A 23,736-nucleotide genomic window follows, 5' to 3' on the forward strand; every position below is an offset into this window, starting at 1 on the left:
GTCACACTTGTCCTCACTGAGCCTCCAGGAATTTGTCAATTGCAGCTTTTCCTCCTCTGGCATTGGCTCCTACAGAAGCTTCCACTCATTCAACTCTACTCCAGTAAGTTGTGACTCCCAGTATTCACTATAGGTCTCCCTAATCTTGGTGCCAGCACTTTGCCCTGCATCTTCCCATCTTTAGATATAAAAAGAGCTGGTGATTCTTTTAGTTTAAAAAAACGCTTTTTCCTTGTTGTTAGGAGGGAGTGGTGACATCCAAGCTCCTTACATGTGGAACTGGAAACATTTTTTTTTTCCCTAATTTTTAAGGGTATGCTGCCTATTGTGGATATTTGAGTCTCCTTAAGAAGTGTTGTGTTTTTGCTCACAGACAGTTCTTTTACTCATGTATCACATTAATCTTTACAAAAATATTTGTTTTTAAGCTATTTTAAGACAGATATAAATTATATAAAGGGCTGAACTAGCCCTTTTCATAAAGGATGGCTTTCTAGCATATAAACTGATTGTCCTGGATGTGAAATAAGCTTTTTTTTTTTTTTTTTTTAACTCTAGCTACTTAGAACACCTATGTCTCTCAGACCTCTATGGCTTTTGGAGTCTCCATTCAACACAGATCACTGTGTCCTCCCAGGACTATAGAGTCTTGAACAGTGTAGGCACAGCTTAGTATTTGTCAAAAGACAAAGTGACAGCATTACATTTCTAGAATTCCTTTTTTGGGTAGCTTCCCTCTCTTTGACACTCTGTCCTTTTAATTCCTATTGCCATAGCATGCCCAGACTCTAGTTTCTGTTTCTTTTGCTCTTGAGATTCTTATATTCTACTTGGATTCAACCTCTTTACACTTCATTCTGATTGGGCTCCCAGACAGAGTCAGGATAATTCTAAATTTCATTTTGCATGTTTTCCCTCTAAAAGAGATCATGGTCTTGTGTTGACAGTTGCACAAAATACAAAAACATGCCTCATATGTTTACCTGGTTTTCTAATTTACTGTGGAGTGATTGTTCCATACTGATTAACATACCATGGTTAGAAAAATAATTAAGCTACCCCATTGATCCAATACTTATTTCTAATACTTATTATTGGAAATTGCCTAATATAAAGTATGATTGAAAACATAATACAATATAGCTAAAATCCTGTTTTGTAATGAAACATCTACAACTACACCAAAATCACAGCAAATCTTTTAATGTAGACCAAAATATTACTTCTAAAAGAACAAGTAAACAACAACAAAACAAGTCAATCTGAAAGCCCTTTCTAGTAATACTTGTCTCCAGCCTTTACTGATAATAGTTCTCAAGAGATCAATCTCTTTCAAGAGAGTTCATTCTTCATTGATTGATTTTTTGAAACCCCTCTATCTTGGGTGGGTGGGGGGAAGATCTGCAGAGAAAATTGTTGAAGTTTATATTAAATGTAGCTGCCTCCCAGATCATACAGTATCTTTATTTTACCAGAGAAATCTCTTGTTAAGATTACATTATCAGTGCCATGACCAATTTAAAAAGCTATTCCTGAAATGAATGGATTGGTATGCAATTACCTTCTGAGTTAGATTGTTTCAATATTTCTAATCACATGGATAAGATAAAAAGTCCACTGATAGAACAATTTATGCTTAAAACAGAATTAATATTTATCCTTCTATTTTTTTCTTTTAAATCTTGGTGAGTCAATGCCAACTCCAATACCAGACAAAGCATACACAGGCATATATGTTCATTTTAAAATCTCTACACAGCATACACAGGCATATATGTTCATTTTAAAATCTCTACACAAGCAGAACATATATGTTCATTTTAAAATCTCTACACAGTATATTTCTATACACAAATATAAAAGATTTCCAATATTGATAATGTGAAACACTACATTAAAGTTAAAATAGGATATACAAATTGAACCCACTGGAAGTATAACCCTACAATTTTAGAATTATTTGGAAATGTTCTTTGTCACAAATAATTTGCCATCTCCTAGAGAATTAGAAACTAAAACATTGGTAAAATATATAGAGGAGGAAAAATAATTTTCCTTCTCACCTTCTAAGTTCTTGACTGAGAACCTCTGTAATAAAAGACAGATAAAGAAGGAAAAAAAATGAACATAGAAGTTCATTAACATGTTACTTCACATATATATGGGAGATGCCCAAGGAAAATGAGTAACTCTCCTGGGTGACATAAACCACAAAGGTATGCATGTCAGGTGGCAGTGGGGATGCAATTTGGGGAGGTTATCAGATAAAGCAAGGTAAATAAGAGTAAGATTTGTTATATAGATTTAAATCTGTGCTTTCTCCACTATGATGAGTTTCTGGTGAGTTAGTCTTCCTTTCCTTCCTGGTACAGAAAGGGAGACACCACTATAAATGGAGATTTAATGTAAATGTGTTTTACAAAAGGGTAACTTTTACTCTGTTTTCAGAGCTTCTCCTGAATTTGCTGTTTTTCAAAATAATCAGCTCAAAATAATCCTTATGCCGAAGAGGCATATTTGGCATGACATATTCTACAATCCTTCAACTACAATGGAAAACAGAATGATTCATTCATAAATGCATTATCTCTAACATTAATATTATTAAGAAAAAGAGGCAAATTAGTTGAGAATATTATCCATCATATAGTACTGAATATTTTGATGGTGATCCCTTTGTCTTTCTACCTGTGTTTATTACAGATAAAGGGACGATATCCCACATCTCAAAAGATGTTTTCTCTTATTATCCCTTTCTCTTCTTCAGCAAGGAATTATTTTTCTGTTTTGTTTCTTTATCCAGAGGAATTGGAAGGCATATACAGCAGCACAGACACAAACAAATGTAAGCACAATAAAGACTCCTGGAAAAAGTTTCCTTCCATGCCTCACTGGCTTTGTTAAAAGATAAACTGAGACATATTAAAAATTTTAAGAGTTTGAACAAAAATTGATACGAACTGGGCAACATCCAATCTAGCAGATAGAAAAAAGCTCCAAGGAGGTGAACATAATGAAAAACTTTTATAGGCAGAAAGTAGCAAGAACAAGGAAGTTATACTGGTGAAAAAGCAGGTTGGTTATTGAAAAGTTACTTTCCTTTAGGTGATAGCAGGCGTCTATCAGTGATGATTACCTAACTAGTAATTCCTGATTGACTGGTTTAAGATTCCATTTCTGGGAGAACCAAAGCTGTAATTAAGTCTTGGTTTGGTGATGTTGGGTTTAGCATAATTAACTCCATATTGGGCCTATTGTCTTGTTTTTAACAAGTTACATCTAGTCTACGACTCTACTTGGTAAAGTATTTATATGGTCCATTTTTATTTGAGTAGTTTTCTTTACCTGGATTTGATGTATAAATATCCTGGATCAAATTCTAGGGTAATGCTGCTCTAGAAGCAAGTAAGCAGTTGACAGTTTGTATGTAACCTTGTTATAATAGACTTGTAATAACAAATATTGTCATGTGGTCCTGGATTGAGGATAATGTAATGGGGATATCACTCTAGTCCAGCTCTGAATTTTGATTTTAAGAATAGCCAAAAGATTCCTTTGCAAGTATAGTAGTCTCCCCGTACTCACTGGAGATATGTTCCAAACCCCCACTGGATGCCTGAAACCATGGATAGTACTGAACCCTATATATATACTGTTTTTTTTTTCCTATACATGATACTTATGACAACATTTAATTTATAATTTGGGCATGGTATGAGATTAACAACAATAACTAATAATAAAATAGAACAATTATAACAATACATGTAATAAAAGTTACATGAAAGTGGTCTCTCCCTCTTTCTCAAAATATCTTATTATACTGTATTCTCTCTGTATTCTCCTTGTGATGATGTGAGGTGACAAAATGCCCATGTGAGTAGACGAAGTAAGGTGAATGACAGCGATATTGTAACTCATTGATAGGTTCTGATTCACCTTCTGATGACAGAGGATCACCTGCTTCTGGACCCACCACTGACTGCAGGTAACTGAAACCACAGGTTAGAGGGAGCTACCATGCATGTCTGTCTGTTCTTTCAGGACAATTTGCCTTGTTCCTAAAATGTGTAACACTCAGTACAGGGCTTTGAGTTAAAGGGTGATGATTAACACTTCTCATTTTCTCATCAATTTTACATAATTTCCTCTTTTAGATTTCTCCCCATTTTAATTTCTTTCAAACCCAGACATGTTCTTGATCATTAGCATGTACATAGTACATTTGAAAGAGGCAAAAGGAATGCGGGGTAGAATTGCCTAGTTTTTCCTACTCATAATCATGACTGAAGACTGGTGACAATAGGGAAGGGTGGTGAAGTCGTCCTAAGCCACAGGAAAAACACTCTTGCCAGTAAATTGGGTATTTTCAAAACTGGGCTCCTAAAGGAGAACTATAAATGGAGAAAGGGTTCCAAAAGAAGACAAAGACAAATAACGAACAATGAAAATTAAGTTTGCTGCCTCCTCCTACATGAAACATTCCCCAAGTAACAATAAACAGTTCTCTCTGAATTACAAGAGCACTTTGCTTTTTCTTTCATATGCTTTACCAATTCCAGTCTGGCTCATGGTATGGGTATTTTCATGTTCCTCTCCCCATTAGAATATAATATAGTGCTATATCTATATTATTAATCTTTGTCTCTTCCTTCCCATCACATGTGATAGAATTCCATATATTTTGTTGATGTGAAATATGTGCAGGCTCACAGATAGGCTAGTATACAATGAAACACCATTACTAACCCTTGTATTTATTTTTATAAAGATAATTTAAAAATACATTATAATAGAAATCCATTGTTAGCAATAAGACAATCACATGTTTAAAACAAAAAGTGTAAGGATGATGTCTCCACCAGATCTTTTAACACCATTCATATTTTGGTATACTGTCTTCTATATTAGGTGCTAAAAATAAAAGAAGAAAAGAAAAAGAAAGAAGGCAAGAAAAGAAGGGAAAGAGAGAGAGGGAGTGAGGGAGGAAGGGAGGGAGAGACAAAGGAAAAAATATTTTACACACACACGTATACCTTTTAGGACTTGGACAGCCTAGAAACAACAAAACAACAACCTTTGATATTTAACAACCTTTGATATTAGAGCCATGTGTTAAATATTACTAGATACTTATGTTGCTCCTCTAAAAATTATCTTGTTTAGACTTTTCCTTTCATGACAACAGCCACCAGTCTTTTTCTTTTTCTCACATGCACCAATTTCATATCCAGTTTCCCAATACCCATTATTATTGTTTGTTTTTTTACCCTTTCCTTTCTGATTTATTTACTTTAGAGTTACCAGTGAATTATTGCAAACATGTATTACACACATGTAATACAAAACATTTTGTTCTCCTCTTTTATTTATTCTGCATAATTAAATCAGTACAAATTCTTTGAAAATATTTTATAAAATCCTGACAATAACCTGACACAGTGGGAAAACATTATTTACCTTTTGCAGATAAGAGATTCAGGAAATTTTCCAGGATCTTGCTGTTTTCATCTAGATTTCTCAATATACTTTATATATCCTAAAATTCAACTCTAAACAACTTATATTTCAATTCTTAGAGAGTTCTCAATATATCCATTTTTAATACCCATATCTCATGCAGATCCCTTTCACTTTCAAATGTCTCAAAGGCCATAAATCTATTATGAATTTCCTAAATAATTTACTCCTAATTCAGCACATGATATCACTACCCATTACTTCCTAGCATGTAATTTCTATCAAAACCTATGCCCTTGCTACTTTTCATTATTAAATTCCCAAAAAGTGCTCTTAATTCTTTCACTTCCTTTCTACATTGTAGCCATGCTACAGTAATTAATTTTCAATAAGCAAATTCGCTCTCTCCCTTGTTATACCATTATACATAGTCACTTCACCATTCAACTTCATAATCATTTTAGAGTAATTTCTCCTTGCATTTACCACCATACTCTCAGCAAAAAGTATATTTATTCACTCCTCTTCCTTATCTCCCACTTTTCCTCCAGCATGTACTGTGTTTATCAGTAATCACTAAATTGACTCAACAAAGCTTCAGCAGTGATTTCTTTTACATGCGAAATACTGTTGTCTCTTTTAAGTTCTTAGACTACTGAAATTGTGTGTTTGTTACCAGAGTTGACCAGTCTCTCCTTGGTACATTCTGTTGCCTTGTCTGAGTTACACTGATTTGCTTCTTTTTCCCTTTCCTATCAATCTGGTCTTAATCTGACTTCTTGTTTTACTCCCTTTCTCTACCTATGTCTTCAGTATATGATTCCTTAAAGCTATTTCTTTGTCTCTCTTTGCTCTCCTTAAAGAAGATCTAATTTACTTCTGAAATCTAATTTACTTCCATTTCTTTAATTATAGCTGCTTTGATAATGGCATTCAAATTTATCCTTTTGCCCAACCACTCACTGGTGCTTCAAGCATGAATTCCATTTATTTGCTTGACTTTATGTACTACTCTCTTGCTTGTTCCTCAAACACAGCAATCCAAAATGAGTTCTTTATTTCCAAATAAGTTCCTATACTACCCGAGATACTGCCTCTTCTTGGTTCCTGCTTAGTTGATGGTCCATTATTCATAGCTTAAAGTCACACTCACACACATATTTATTCCCTCGGCAAATGTTTTGTTCCAAGTACTAATCAATGGGTCATGAATGCATGTGAGGGAAAAGATACCTACTGTTTATCAAGATAAAAACTGCAATAATTAATTGTAATATATTCTATGCTCTAGAGTAGATGCACGAACAAAGAACTGCTGCAGTAAAGCAAAGCCAAAGTCATTCTGAATACATTTGTGTGAAGTAGAAACAGATTATCTTTTATTCAATTGTACTAGACTGCTATCTCACCAGCCACAAAGTCCTATCTTGCCCTTAAGAAACATATCCAAAAAAAAAAAAAGAAACATATCCAGCTTATTAACATAAATATTGGTGATTGATACACTCTATTTAGTGTTCACTAAGTGACAGGACCCTGGTAATTGCTTTACAAATAATCTCATTTAATATTCAAAACAACCTGTGGCAAAGGTGCCTTCATTTCTAGTCTACAGATGAGGATTTGAGAACTAGAAATATTGAGTAACATGTTTTAAGATCGCTCAGGTTTTTATTAGTAAACTTAAAGAAAAAAATCCAAATTTGTCTGACCTCAAACCTATGATATAATACACTAAGTTGCCTTCCTGAGTATATCGTTTCACAGATTGTTTTTAAAGACCAAATTACAGATCTATATCAAAGCAAAATTCTTTATGCCTTAACTTAGAGTAAATGAAACAGATTAACATACATAGAAGTTAAATAAAAATAAAGAATATTCAAATCACTTGTATAAAAATATATTAAAATGCCATCTGAATTCAGTTCAAAATATTTAAATAAATAAATGTCTGGAAATGCATTGTTAAATATTTATAATTTTAAAATGTTCCATATTGAGACAAGAAGCAAATATCAGCAATTGCTGAGTATTGAAAAATTATTTGTACCACACAAGCTGTAAAATATATTGAAGTCAATACAAAGGTTTTTCCACTTCATGCTTTTATTTTATTTTATTTTATTTTTAAGATTTTATTTATGGGCGCCTGGGTGGCTCAGTTGGTTAGGCGACTGCCTTCGGCTCAGGTCATGATCCTGGAGTCCCTGGATCGAGTCCCGCATCGGGCTCCCTGCTCGGCAGTGAGTCTGCTCCTCCCTCTGACCCTCCCCCCTCTCATGTGCTCTCTCTCTCATTCTCTCTCTCAAATAAATGATTTTATTTGATTTATTTATTTTATTTATTTATTTATTTGAGAGAGAGAGACACAGCGAGAGAGGGAACACAAGCAGGGGGAGTGGGAGAGGGAGAAGCAGGCTTCCCGCTGAGCAGGGAGCCCGACGTGGGGCTCGACTCCCAGGACCCAGGGATCATGACCTGAGCCAAGGCAGAGGCTTAACCGACTGAGCCACCCAGGTGCCCGCACTTCATGTTTTTAATAATTAACAAGGAAATACACAAGTAAATATGCAAGAAATGATTTGGAAATTAGAGACTATATTGATAATCACTTTTCAAACCTTTAAAAGAATAAAATAGGATGGCAATTTCTATTTTTCACTTAAGGTAAAGAAAACTTCATTGACCATGATCATAGAAATAGTGAAAGAAATATTACTCGGTGAGAGATACCAATGATCTACATGTTTAGTACATAATTGCTAAACATAAAACATACTATTTGTTTAGTATAGAATTTTATGATAGTTTAGGATGGATTGTCAAAGTTTAACATAATCAATTGGATTAAGACTGCATTCTATGTGTACAATCTCAGGATTATATAAAAAAATCACCAAAATTAGTTTGGTAAAGGAAATATAATCTTAAGTTATAAAATTCTAAGCAACCAAACTAATTGCAGTATTGATTCTGTATATAACTTTTAGTAGAAAATACAAAACTGGATAAATTTGACATGGAATCAAAAGCAAACAAATAAAACCCTGGAAATTATAACACTTAAAAAAAAAAAAAGAATAACTTTGAACCATGGTTGGTTTTGTGCAAAGTAGTTAAATATGAAAATATAATGTAGTACTTGAGAGAAATTGCTTTTATTGTCTCCTTACACAAAAGCCCAATATTTTCAACATATTTATCTACAAAAAATAGCATATATAAATACTTTTTTTCATCTTTGATCAATCAATAACCTAAGATCATATGATCAGAAATCATATTACAGGATAAAATTCCAGTTTTAAGTAACAAGAATTCATATGTTCTTAGAAGACTTTAAAATATGGAAAATAACTCAAGATTCTCATTTGTACAATGTCAGTTTCTACAAGGTCAAGCTTTGCAGATGAGCGGACTATTTAAACCAAAGCTCTCAAGTTAAAGATTAAAAAAAACAAAGACTCCAAAATTTTTTTTTTATTTTTAAAGATTTTATTTATTTATTTGAGAGAGAGAATGAGAGAGAGAGAGCACATGAGAGGGGGGAGGGTCAGAGGGAGAAGCAGACCCCCTGCTGAGCAAGGAGCCCGATATGGGACTCGATCCCGGGACTCCAGGATCATGACCTGAGCCGAAGGCAGTCACTTAACCAACTGAGCCACCCAGGCACCCCAAAGACTCCAAAATTTTAAATAAACTTTCAAGGTCATGTGCTGAATTTGTTATTCTATTTGTATCAGAGCTGAAACTTTCAAACCCTTAGTAGATTGATCATTCCATTATACAACAGTACTCTTTCTTCTAATGCCTGTGAATTTGAGGGTCTAGGAAGGCATATTTACACATATTTATGACAAATTTGGGAGGCTTTTCTCTCATAAAAGGCATTTATCATTTGAATGGTGAGAATATTAATTTAAATAGAGTAACATATGAACTTGAATACTAACTCTATTCAAATACAATGAAATAATTCTGTACTTGATCTCTCCGGGTACGCTCTTTGTTAAACATATATTGCTTCGGGCGCCTGGGTGGCTCAGTTGGTTAAGTGACTGCCTTCGGCTCAGGTCATGATCCTGGAGTCCCGGGATCGAGTCCTGCATTGGGCTCCCTGCTCGGCAGGGAGTCAGCTTCTCCCTCTGACCCTCCCCCCTCTCATGCTCTATCTCATTCTCTCTCAAATAAATAAATAAAATCTTTAAAAAAAAACAAAACAAAACATATATTGCTTCATCCATGCCATACACTTGAATTTTAATAGGTCTTTCTTTTCTATTTAAAATAAGTATCCTAATGTGTGGCTTTGCTGATAATTATTTCAAAGTATATTAAGAGTAAAAAATAGAAAAAATAAATTACATTGAATATTTAATAAAGATAATATTCCAGTTTTTAATTATTATTTTAAGAAATATAATTATGCTTAATTTAATGAAAAATGTGTATGGTGTGATGGGTAGGATTTTTTTTTGTATAGTAGTTTATACATCAGATTATGGATGGCTACTAAGCCCTATTCTGAATTTTTCCTTTTATTGTGTGCTCTTCATTGAGCGTGAACACTGGTGGTTTTGTAGCTACTGGCATAACTTGCAAAAACAAATTCTATCACAAGGAATTTCCCCTTTGACCTTCAACTTCTTCTTTCACCCCTGCTGTGATATGCAGGTCTTGCTTTAAAAAGTTCAAAATTGCATTTTGGCATCAATTTGAGAAATATATTCATCAAAAGTATAATAGTTGATAAAGCAGCCATCTCACTGAAAGAGACAAATTTATTTCCTAATGCAGGTGGTTAAAGAGAAGTCATTTTTCTCATGGCCAAAATGTCATGCTATTTACAAATCTTCAGCTAATTTCTTCTTAATATTATAATGTTTATTTTCTTCTGTATTATTTTTTTATTTTATATTCTCCTTCCTCCCTCTTCTTTTGTTCCTCCTTTTTTTATTTTTAACAATTAGAAGCAAAGAAAAACTGAAAGGTAACTATAAGTAGGTCTCCAAAGTAGGAAAAAAAAAGAAAATCTTTGTCATCGATGCTAAATGTATTTTAATGTCCCTATGGCTAAACATGCCTACTTACCTTTTCAGGTCATACATAGAACAATCTGATCTCAGAATTGAAACTTCACAGTGTCAGCTACAATCACATGAAAACTTCATGACATTCAGAAGAAATCAGGGAATAATTTTAGATGATGGCACCACTAAATGAGTTTGCTAGAATTGGTCTGGACAGGTAAATGGTTATTTTCAAAATTTGAAAAAAAAAAATTTCCATCAAGAGTGATACCAAAATGAAATCACTGGTCAAACTATGGTGATTTCTGCAAATAAGAAACATTAATGTGGACTGCACAGATAATGAATATACAAAAGGTATTTTTTTATTAAAAAGCATCTTGAATAAATATACACATTATATATTAGTTATTATGAGAGTTGAGTTAAACTTATCCATAGATTCTACCTTTTTAAAATTTAGTTTTAGTTTTATTTATTTCATTTTTACTTTTGCATTTAATATTTAATACATTTATGTCTGTGCATAAACTCTTGTTAACTCTTACTGGAATCTAAAAGAAATAATAATTTAAAAAAGGATTGTTTTCCTATATTGTCTAAAACTCTTTCAGTTATTTTTTCACAACAAAAAACTTGAAAGTCCTTAGGGACTTTGCCCTACACTGTCAATTTCCCAGTAGACAGAATTAAACATAATAAATGTGTACACTGAATAATGAAATGTCTGAAATTTTGATTGCTGATGGAAACCATAACAAATCAGAATGCAAATGGAAATATATATACATGTATGTTTATATACATGTTTAAATGTATTTATAAACATGTTTATATATATGCCTCTATAGACATATATATATAAATATATTCTTGTTTACTTATAAAACATCTACACTAAAGTTGGATATTAGAAGCACAATTCATTGTCCTCAAACACAGAAATATTTAGTATTATAGGCAACTTATCTTTTCTCTCTGGCAAAATCCTATGACTCTTTTAAGACCACCCAAATGTCATTATTTAGGGATAACATTCTGATGATTTCCTCCTATCTTTACTCTCATAAATTATGTCTTTCCTTTACCTGCACCTTTTTCTATTAAAATATCAAGCCACATTGTAATTATTTATTTGTGAGTTCATCCCCTCCAAAACAGTATGGATTATTTCAGTCCTCAGACAGTAATGGCATTCCAGAACATATAAGTAAGTATGCTCTTTATGTAGAGTGGAAAAAGAAATATTAGCTAATTAATAATTAAGAAAATAAAAAGATGACTGTATAATTAATTTGTTGGTGAGGAAGTTGTGCTCAGCCTCCACAATTCCTAATTCCCAGTTCAGTAAGCTTTTCCTCTGCATTCAGATGATTCAAATGATTGGGGAATAAAAAGTCACTGGTATGAAGTAAAGTGTATCACTCTTTGGACTATGAAAAATTATATGGCTTTTAAAATCATTATTTCACACTGGCCATATTTTGTAAATAAAAATTTCATCCATATATATATGTATGTATATATATATATATATAAAAGAAATCAGCAATAAATGTGGAAATTAAGTTCTCACTATATATATATTTTCCTACATATTTTAATATGTCCTAGTATCTCATTTTTAATCTTATCTTTTTTCATTATCCTGACATTTTCATTTCTGTAATTAGCACTTTCAAATTCATTTTACATATCATTAACTTTTAAAAAATAGAAAATATGTGGACAAAATAATACATAACATATATATATGTATATATATATATATATATAATGATAAAACAAGTGTACCATTACAATTTTAACCACAAATCGGCTTTAGGAATACAACATTACATTTCTGATAAATGCCTAGAAAGATTTCTCAGATTGCATTTCTCTCATGCACTTGCAAAAATAATTATCAATCTAGGATCTGAGGGAAGATTCTGCCTAGGATTTATACTCATATGTAAGCAAATTTGCCTTAGCAGAGTCTTAAATTTTGTAATTTTAAAACATGCATGTCTAAGTAACTTTAACCTTTTTCATAATTGTTTCAATCACTTCCCTGCTTTCTGATTTCTCTTTTAATTCCCCATTTATAAACTTTCATACTTATTGACTGACCCCTTGAAATTAAAATTGTCTGGATATTATTTTTTATTAGTTCACTGAGACATTTTACTTAAAAATTGTAACTTGATGTCAATTAACAGTATTTTCCTCTCCCTTCTATCAATCATGACCCCACATTACTCCATTTCACTTAATTTCCTAAGCAATCCTATATACTATTATATATTTTTCTCATATCATCATTATCAAAGTCATGTATTCATCTCTGTGAAAGTTTTACTACTAGAATTTTTTCTGAGATTATCTCTTTTCTACATTTCTCCATATTTCCATAACATTTAAACATATATTATAAGAAACTGATTTATCAGAATTAAAAATCCAGATGATAACAAAGAATTTCACCTGTGTAAAATATGGATTATGTATCACATATGTTCATGCTCATATATATCATACTAGGAAAGCCACTGTCTAGGGCATTCATAAGTATAGATATGTAAAAATGCTGTGAGGAATCAGAAATTTTTGAAACCTCTAAAATTTTACCAGGAAACTCTGACAACTCTTACCAGCACCTAGGGATACCCCAGCTGTGAGCAAATAGAAAATTTAGGATTTGAGTTTCAATAACAGTCCCCTTAATATCACAAGTACAAAATACACATCATCTCCAAAGAAAACCACCCCATATGGTCTTCATTTAATTTGTGCATCAGAACATCCAAGGTCAACATATTAACACCAGCAGTCATTGAATTTCATTAAAAGGTGTACTTTCAGAAGCAATAGAAATTTTTAAAAAAAGAATCCTTTGGCTCTACCTAATAAGAGATAAAGCGAGACTTGATTTAATGTTCCTATTTAATTAAACACCTTCCATTTGATTTCCTAGGATCAAATGAGAAGAATAATTTGGCTTAATGCTAAAGATAGCTGAAATTAATTGGACTATAAATACTTTCACCTTGTATTTAGGGGATAAAATCAAAACCCAAGTCCAATGTCTCATTCTGGCTTTCAATGTTCTTAATAATATAGCTTAATATAATGGCTTTACCTTTTCTTTCCAACCTTCTCTACCATTACTGTCCAGTATTAAACTCCCAATCTTGTCAGGCAGAATTCCTCATAGCCATTCTAAATTTGGGATTGACACACTATAGTCTATTGGCCAAATCTGGCCCACTGACTATTTACAAACAGTCCTCCAAAAAAAAAAAAAAAAAGTGATTTTCTTTTCTTTTTCTTTTCTTCTTTCTTTCTTTCTTTCTTCCTTCCTTCCATCCTTCCTTTTTTTTACACTTTTTTATGATTGGGGGTGGAAAGAAGAAAATATATGACAGAGATTATATATGACAGGCTACAAACCTAAAATATTTATTTCTGGGACTTTACCTAACATGCATATCTCTTTACCTTCTTAATTATTCTTCCTAGGAAATCATGGTTCTCTCCCACATCTGCCAAGCTCTAATCACAGTCATCCTTTAAGACCAATCTCCATTCTTATCTTTAGTGATCAATAAAGGGTAAACTGTATACATTTGACTCCTATTGCACTAGTTGCTAGCATTACAAAATAGCCCTTTAGTATATGTCCACCCTTTCAAATATATTAGTCTTGATTCTCCAAATAAATTGTATGGTCCTCATGAATTAAGATTGTGCCTGCCCCCAAGAAAACAACAAGAATTTCTTAAATACTTACTGATGAGTACTCACTGACTTTTAAAACTATACCTTTGCAATCATCATAAGCTTATTTTATATGTATCTTATCTACTTAAAAACTAAAAACATCCTCCTTTCTAGCATAGGGGCCCGGAACAGGCAACCCCCAAATGTGCTACAATAGCATATTGATTACTTTGAATTGAAACTACTTGGGAAACGGCTGGTACAAGGATATTCAGATCCTCCTCTGCCCCTCTGAAAGCAAGAAATAAATCTCCCATATGAAAAGTACTCCCTGTACGAAGAAGTACAGACATCCTTATTACCAGAGATAAGGACTTTAAAGCTGAGAAAGCTATAGAAACAAACCTTGTTAGCTTGTTTTTACTAATCTACTACCTCAGCCCAAATTCTGCTTAGAATTCCTTACTAATTAAAGCTCCCAAAGATCTGTTTTCTTTATCTTATCAATTCCTCACAAATTTATTATCTCTTTGTCTAAAATATATAAAAACTGGCTACCTTGGGTGGTGGTGGGTGTGGGTTAAATAGGTGATGGGGATTAAGGCGTGCACTTGTTGTGATGAGCACAGGGTGATGTATGGCAGTGTTAAATTACTATATTATACACCTGAAATTAATATAACACTGTATGTTAACAAACTGGAATTAAATTGAAAACTTATAGAAAAAAAGGAAAAAAAAACCAACATATCTTTATGAGAAAAAAACATGATTTTTATTCTAATGTTATATAGTTCTTTTGTAATCATGAAACTATGCTTAAATATCTTACATTTAAATGATTAAAGCTATTATTTAAATTAAAAAAAAACTGCCTTCCTTGATCATTTCTTGGTCTCAATTTCATTATTAGGCCTGTGTGCACTGGTAATAAAAGTTTGGTTTGTTATCCTGTTAACCTGTCTCATGTCAACTTAATTCCTAAACTAGCTGGAAGAACTTTGTGGGGGGTGAAGGAATTTTCCTTTCTCTTACATTAGTCTAGAGACACCTCAAAATGCTAAATATATCTCGAGAAAATGTTGAATCTGTTAGGTAGAAACTACACATGATCAGTGGAAGGAATGATAGAGACATGAGTTGGAAGCAAGGATGGTGATTTTAAAAAGCTATACATTATAAGCCCAGGAGGTCAACATCTTGACCTTGTAGCTTCCAAGACTTGGGGCTGACAGATCAAGAGCCACAGGTGCAGAACATGTGCTGTCCTCTTCCACCTCTGCCCCAGGGTAACCCCTAGACTAACTGTAATGCATTTGCATTTTAATACAGCTGGGCTAATGAAGAAAGGCTGCCTTGACCTTCTGGTACAAACCTTGCAGGGCCAAAAACTCCCTCTTCCAAACTGTGGGAAGAGTTTCCCAAATGAGTGGAAGCAGCCACCAGCCACCAGCCCAGAGAGACCCAATAATATCCAATTTCAGAACAACCCAAGGGGCCATTCTACCTTGACTAACCTGCCCTCTCTCCTACCTTGACTAACTTGCCCTCTCTCCCACCTTGAGAGTGTACTTTTGCTTTAATAAACTAATTTGTGCTTGCTACTTTCCTTCTCGCTATCTTTATTTGAGCTCAGATCTCCACCTAAATCTTCTTGTGGGGAATCCAAGGACCAAGATCTCCATTCACACAATGCAGACTCTCACACCTATAACATATCCATCTATTCTTTCTCAAGAAAGGTATTAAGCATAATGTAATGGTTACACAGAAAATATCAATTCATAGTTTCAACTGAGTGTATAGTTGTTTCCTGTGTGTATTAATAGCAACAGGAGATGGCACTGAGGATAGAAAAAATCATCTCTATTCAATTCCCAGTAGTTTGTACTGCACTGACTTATTATTATTATTATTTTTAATTTCAAGTCATATTTTCTTTATGATCTTATATGGATCCTCAAGAAGGATTCACGTAAAAGAAATCAGGAGTTATCAACTAGCAGAATTTCTTTTACACAGGTAGGTTGGGGGATCAATATTTGAGAAATTAAAGAGGGCTTTACTCTAAAAATGAATCAGTTTAAAATATTTCTACTTGGGGGCACGTGGGTGGCTCAGTAGGTTAAGCATCTGACTCTCGATCTCAGCTCAGGTCTTGATCTCAGGGTCATAAGTTCAAGACCCACATTGGGCTCCATGCTGGGTGTGGAGCCAACTTAAAAGAAGCAAGCAAACAAACAAACAAAACAAAGTGTTTTCCTACTTGGAAGGACTGCCTTTTTAGTTTTTCTCTACACCTTTTGAGAACTGCTTCCCATTTTGCTTTGCTTCCCATTTATGACCCAACAGTATAAGTACTTACTTTCCATAGTGAATTGCAATTAGCCTAGAGAACATTAATCATTGCTGATGCTGAATCTCCTTGAAGAGAGAAAGGGAGACAGACTGTTGACTAATTTTAAGACTCTTTAGGGTTGACCTTGGAATTGCTACAACTAACAACAGTTCTTAGGATGTAGCTTCACATGTTTCTTCATACTTAAATCTGATAAAATCTTCTTTCTATAGTTCAGTTCTTCAGATTTTATTTTAGCTGGCTTTCATTTCCTCAGGCCTTTTATGTTTTCATATGTTTGTCTTTGGGTGGATAGAGAAGTAGTTTAAATTTGTGGTTGGCCATTTTTAGCTGAAAATATAAATCTGAAATTTAGACCATACTGAAAGAAAGTGTATAAATATGATAGAAAAGGGTTAATAAATCAAAAGACTATTGTATCAACCTAATTAAGAGACAATAAGGACCTGAGCTAAGGCAAAAGTACTAGGGATAAATAAAAGAACAGCTACACTCGGGACACATCTGGGACAAAACCACCAGGGATGGATGATTATTTTCCAAGTCACTTGCAACAGTTGCCTACAGGTGAAATACCCTAGGCATAGAATACAGGCTTGGAATAGAGCATGAGTGACATAATTTGTTAGTGGAGAAATGTATGAGTTAATTTCTGGAATTTCTTAGGTTATGTGTGATTTTAGACATACAGATATTGCTATCCAGAAAGTAGCTGAATATGTGATAAACTCTGGCACAGTGATGGGAGAGATGAGTTTTAGCAAAAAGAAACACACAAGGATCCTATTCTAAACTAAAGAATTTGGCATGGCTTCTATGACCCTTTTTAAGCTCATCAATATTAGGATTATTAGCTATTATTAGCTAACAGGATTATTAGGATTATTAATTTATTCCATAAAATGCTTCTGGGATTTTCTTGGACATAAATTATTAGCACAAAGAAAAGAGGTAGCAGAACACTTGCTGAGATGAAAGCTGAAAGTAATTTCCTTGACCTTAAATTTCATAAAATAATTTTGTCTGTTTGAACTTTATGTAAATGAGAACATGCATTTTGTAATCTATTGTGGCTTGTTTCTTTTGCTCAAACTATACTTGTAAAATTCATCCATGTGGTTGTAGATAATTGTAATATATTCATTTCAGTATTATACAGTGTATGAATACAACAATCCATTCTTTTGTTTGTGTACTTTTGGGTAATTTCCAGTTTTCAAATATGAAATTTCACTGCTGTGAAGTTCTTTTATATGTTGTGTGGTAAACATTTGCACACATTTCTTCTAGGTATTAATCTATATGTGGAATTTTTATCATAGGGCAAGCACATATTCAGCTTTAGTTGTTACTTCTAAAGACTTTCCCAATGTGGCGGTAATTTACTAACACCAGCAATGTATGAAATATCTAGTTGTTTCACATCATTATCAAACCAAAGCAACCACTTCATCAAGGGTGATTTTTCCCCATTACAAAGGCAAGACACTTTTGAATGATCTACTCCATGTCTTGTGAATTATAAAGTTGTATTGGTAAACAGGCACTATCCCTGGGCTCTTGAAACTTTTCAAATACTGGTCCCTCTAATCTTTTTTGGGTGGTAGTTTTCCTCACTTTAGAAAGTTTCCTCAGATATATGTATGGTATGCTATTGAATACTACAAGAGGATCCTCTGCACATCTCCAGATTTCTCTGTGTATGCAGTTCTCTCTTCTCTGGTACTCTGTCTTGTGAAGTCTTTCCATCTAGCTGTCTTGATAACCCTGGACACTCAGCTCTTTTACTTCTATTTAAGGGGTTGGCCAAGCTCAGCCTGGATTCCTCCTCTTTCCCCAGAGCATGGAAACCTCTTCAAGGCAGTGAGCTGGGGCATCTTAGAATATATCGGATTTGCTTTCTGTCTCTCAGAGATTACTCTGCTTTGTTGCCTGATGTGGTGTGTGGTCTCAACCTATTGATAGCTATGCTATTGGCTAGAAATGCCTGAAAGCATTCACCTGGACCAGGTTCCTGGGTTCCCAGTTTGGGACCAATTTTGTTGTGGCTGGAATGGCCCTTATGGTTCTTATTATAATTGTAAACCTCCCTTAGTTATAACCATCAGGAAACTTTGAAAGAAACAAGGTTTATTACTCCCAAGTCCTGTAGTGTACATGGCATGCATGAGGTCCCAAAATGAGGCTGCTGGTTGGTGGGGAAGAGAGAGCAAGTGAGCAGGCCCTGCATTCTGCTTTTATGGGGGTTGGGACTGGAAGGCCTAGAGTTCATGAGTTCAATTCTTTATTGGTGAAATTAAAACATAAGAGTGGAAATTAAAACACAGAAAAAAAAGAAAAAAAGTACCTAAATGGTCAGTTATCTAAATCAACCAAAAATTGTTAAACAAAGGAATATCAAGGGGGCAGCCTGCTTGACTGTTTATCTATTGTGTGGATGGCAATGTGTTTATTTGAGATAGCTGCCTTTAAAATGGATACCTTGGCAATTGAAGCTTAAGTAAGACACTTGCAATACAAAAAAGAAAAACCAATTGTCAGGGCTTAAACTATACCTGATGTTCAGTATTTTCAAAACTATTTTAAAAAAAAAAGGAGAGAAGGAGAGAGAGAGACAAACAAAGAAACAGACTCTTAACTATAGAGAATAAACTGATGGTTACCGGAGGGAAGATGGGTGGGGGGATGGGTGAAGTAGGTGAGGAGGATTAAGAGTACACTTACCATAATGAACATTGAGTAATGTATAGAATTGTTGAATCACTATATTGTACATGTGAAACTAATATAACACTGTATGTTAACTATACTAGAATTAAAACAAAAAACTTAAAAAAACAAAACCCAAAAAACTATTGTTTCACATAGCTTGCCCAATTTCTTAGTTGTTTTCCACAGGAAGGTAAATCCAGATCCTGTTGCTCCATTTGATCAGAAGCAAAAATGGGATATATTATAGAGTCATTATCAATCATTTCAACATATGTTATAATCTCTGCTGTGAATTTTTTAAATCTATGATTACTTTAAAATAATTGCTTAATTTTCAGTGTGGCATTTTCTAGTATTTTTAAACGTTATTTCTTTGTTATTTCCATTTTTTGTTCATTACAGTGTTCAGAATGTTTACATCTTTACAATTTTTAAATTTACTCTTTTGATCAACTTTTGAGAGAGGAATATTAATGTCTCCAATATGGTTGTTGATTAGTCTATTTTTCTTTTCTTTATTTTTTAATTTTTGCTTTATATATTTTTGAAGCTATGCTTTTGGGATGAATACTGACCTAGAATCCTACTGATGGATTAAGTTCACTATCATTGTAAAATAATCCTTGTATTAATCAGGATTCTCTAATATATTATATATTAAATATATAAATATATATGTGTATATTTATATTAGGAATTGTCTTACATGAATATGGTGACCAAGAAGTTCATGATCTGTTGTCTACAAGCCTGGGATCCAAGAAAGCCAGTGGTATAATTCAGTCCAAGTCTAAAGGCCTGAGAACCAGAGGAACTGATGTAAATCTTAATTGGAGGACCTGAGAGGATGAGATGAGATGTCACACCTCAAACATGCAGGCAGGAAACAAAAGCTTCCCCCATCAGTTTGCTCTATGCAGGCCCCCAATGGATTAGATGATACCTACCTATGTAGGGGAGAGCAAACTGTTTGAGTCCACCAATTCAGATGCTAATTTCATCCAGAAATACCCTCACAGACACACCCAGAAATAATATTTAGTCTGATATCTGGATACCCTATGATGCAGTCAAGTTGACACATGAAATTAACTATCACAGCTCTTTTTATCTGTAGTAATGTTCCTTGCCTTATATTTTACTTTGCCCAGTGTTCTACTTGGACTAATTTTCTGCTTTATTTAGCATTACTACAGCTACTAGGTTGATCCATCCAGTTACTGTTTCTTTCATCTCCTTTCTTGGTCTTTCTTTTTTTGAAGGATGTATTTTGCTGGTTATGTAATTCTAGATTGGTGCTTTACCTAGATAATTTTTTTTCAGTTTATTCAGATTTTCTAGTGTTCCCAGATGGAAGTCTGCCCCAAGATACCTTATCTCACTTGTAACTGGAAAGTGGACTGTATGATTTTATTTTCAATTTATACGTCCAATGAAGAAAAAAGGAAGTCTCTCCTGTTTTGTAATCTAATCCATCATCACCTTCTTCATAATTCTTTCCCTCTGAAAGCAAAATTATCACTCTTGTTTTCTGAATACACTATTTTATTGCTTCTATTAAAATGGATGTTTTTCAATTATAATTTCTACCTGGTTATTTTTCTACATATGAATGATAGTGATTTTATAGTTTTTATTTTGTATTTGGACAGCTTTCTAAAGCACTATTAATTTTGTGAATTTCTCTATTCCTCTTAATTTTGCAATTATATGTGTACATTAATCTGTGAAGTAATTATATCTTTATAATTACGACTCATCTTATATCTTTGTTTATTCAAATGTTCTTTAAATCAGACAATGTTCTCCCCAAAATTATTTCTAAGTATGTCACAATTTTTTTTTTCCTGAGGCTCTTCTGAATATTTTGTTAAAGAGTTTTCTAGGTTGGTATTAATGATAAATAAAAAGCTGTTTAAATTTGGAGTACTTATAAATTCATCAACTTTATTCATTATTTTTGCTGATTGTTTTTTTATTTTATAGGTAGATAATTATGTCATTGATAAATATAATTTATATTTATTTTGATATAACATGATTAAGTACATAATTATTCATATATCTTTATATAGTTGCCAGTGATACAAAATTTCATTTCAGAGATTCAAATATATAAGAATGAGAACTTTTTTTAAGTGTTTGGAAACTCAATTTGTTTTATGAATCATCATTCCTGTCAGATATCAAAACTTAATCCAAATCAAGGTTGGGCTCCATGAATATTGATCTTTTCCACCGTTTTCCATGAGGACTGATAGAATGTCAAATCTTTATTAGGATGTATAGTGAGGACCACTGGACTTTTCCTTTTTGCTAGGCAGTTTTCTACATTGGCATCACTTAGAAGGTCACTGTTTGAGTATGTGTCATTATACCATATAGTCAAGCATACCAGTATATTGCTGCTGAGTTACCTTGGTTCATAACAGCAATTTTTATAAATTCAGAAAGCATTCTGGTTCTTCAGTGCCATGGTTGGGCATAATGAAATCACTGGTTCTTACTCAACACTGGGGGTGAGAAAATTCTGTGGATTTAAGGGTCCTTTACATTGGAGAACTATTTCTCCCATTGAATGTTTTTACAACAACCAATCCACCCCAGGAAGTGATAGAGATGTTCCTTACTCTTAGATTCCAGAAAATTGTTACAGTTCTGCAACCATTCTCACTAGCATGTTCTATTTCTCAGGGACCTCAGATTTTCTGAGGTTTCAGAAAATTTCTCAGAGTAAGAAACCTCTATATATTCTTGAGTTAGAGAAGTTCTGACTCATTAGAATTCTTTATAATTCAATGCCTATGCTCTAGAAAACTTTCTGTCCCACTGAGGCCTTAGGCTTTTCAAGGGCAGATTGAATCACTGACTTTTCTATCTACCTCTGTTTTCCAGCATACAATTCTTTCTCTAAAGCATCAATTAATATATATATATATATATAAAATACCCTCTCACTCATTACACATCTATGCTTTGCCTTAATTTACAATTTTTCCCATTTTCTTTTCCAAATATATGTGCATGTATATATAGTAGGTGTGCTTTTTAAAAATGTTATAGAGCAATTATAATGATCAACATTGTCATCATCATTATTATCTATTGGGCACTTACTTTGCTCTAGATTTTTGAGTACTAGGCAATTGTAGAATCTGAAAATTATTAATAATGATAAAATTTCACATATATTCATGTGTGTTAACAATTAGTATGCTAAGACCTTTATATTTACCATTTCTATATTCATATACTCCACTTTCTCTATATTAAAAAAACCCATCTTTACCTATATTTTTGAATTAGAGTGTTCTAATTCATCTCTGCATAGGAAGGAATTTAAAAGAATTTGACTTCAGTTATTTTAATCACCAGACCATTCTATTACTTTGGTTAATATAAGACCTTGGCTCACCATTATACAGGTTTTTTACTATATGTTCATTTTTTGGTAATTAAATTAAACCTTATGCCTCCATGTAAAATAATTCTATAGATTTTTCTTTATTCATGTCACTTCATTATTTAGTAAAGATATCATTTTTTGGCCATACTATTTCATTCCTGGGTTTGTAATTTAGTATAAGAGTCAGGTCAAATACTACTTCAAAAAAATGTCTTGTTTTGGGCGCCTGGGTGGCTCAGATGGTTAAGCCGACTGCCTTCGGCTCAGGTCATGATCCCAGCATTCTGGGATTGAGCCCCGCATCGGGCTTCCTGCTCAGCGGGGAGCCTGCTTCTCCTTCTCCCTCTGCCTCTCTCCCTCCTCATGCTCTCTTCCTCTCTCCCTCTCTCTCTCTCTCTGTATCTCTGTGTCTCAAATGAATAAATAAAAAAAAAAATCTTTAAAAAAAAATGTCTTGTTTTTTTGTTTTCTAAAAACATAAGTTTTCATAATATTTTCCATAATTACTTTTTAAATTTTGAGTTATAAACTGAAAATATTATTGACAATGCCCTACTGTCTTCTAGTATTTACCAGTACAGGTGGGATATCTTTTGACTTTATTATCTCTTTCATAATTTTACTTCATTTTTTTCTTCTCCAATATGGGCAAAATGTTTAATCTTACATTCTATGTTAGTTAGGATTTTCTTATCTTTTGTATGGACATATTACTCATGAAATTTGAGTTTTCTTATAGTCCTTTCTTATTTCCCGATTTTTTTTTATCTTCTTTATAATCCCTGAAGGGAATTATCTCTTAATTATCATCTCTCTGAGAATCAGGTATACTTCTCATTCCGGTATTTCTTCTTATGGGTGTCAGCTCTAATTTTCAAGGAAGTCATCTTGTCTTTTTCATTGCTTTTTGCATTGATTTTGCATCTATAAGGGCACCCAGATCACTTGCCAAGACTTCAATCAGTTCACTGCTGTCACAGAGACCATCTCCCTGCTGGTGGGGTTCTCCCTTAGTCAGGTGCAATACCTGAATCTCAACAAGAAGGACACCAGCAAGCTATTCA

The sequence above is a fragment of the Leptonychotes weddellii genome, chromosome 1 (assembly GCF_054177405.1).
Source record: "Leptonychotes weddellii isolate Sample4059 chromosome 1, ASM5417740v2, whole genome shotgun sequence".
Taxonomy (NCBI): domain Eukaryota; kingdom Metazoa; phylum Chordata; class Mammalia; order Carnivora; family Phocidae; genus Leptonychotes; species Leptonychotes weddellii.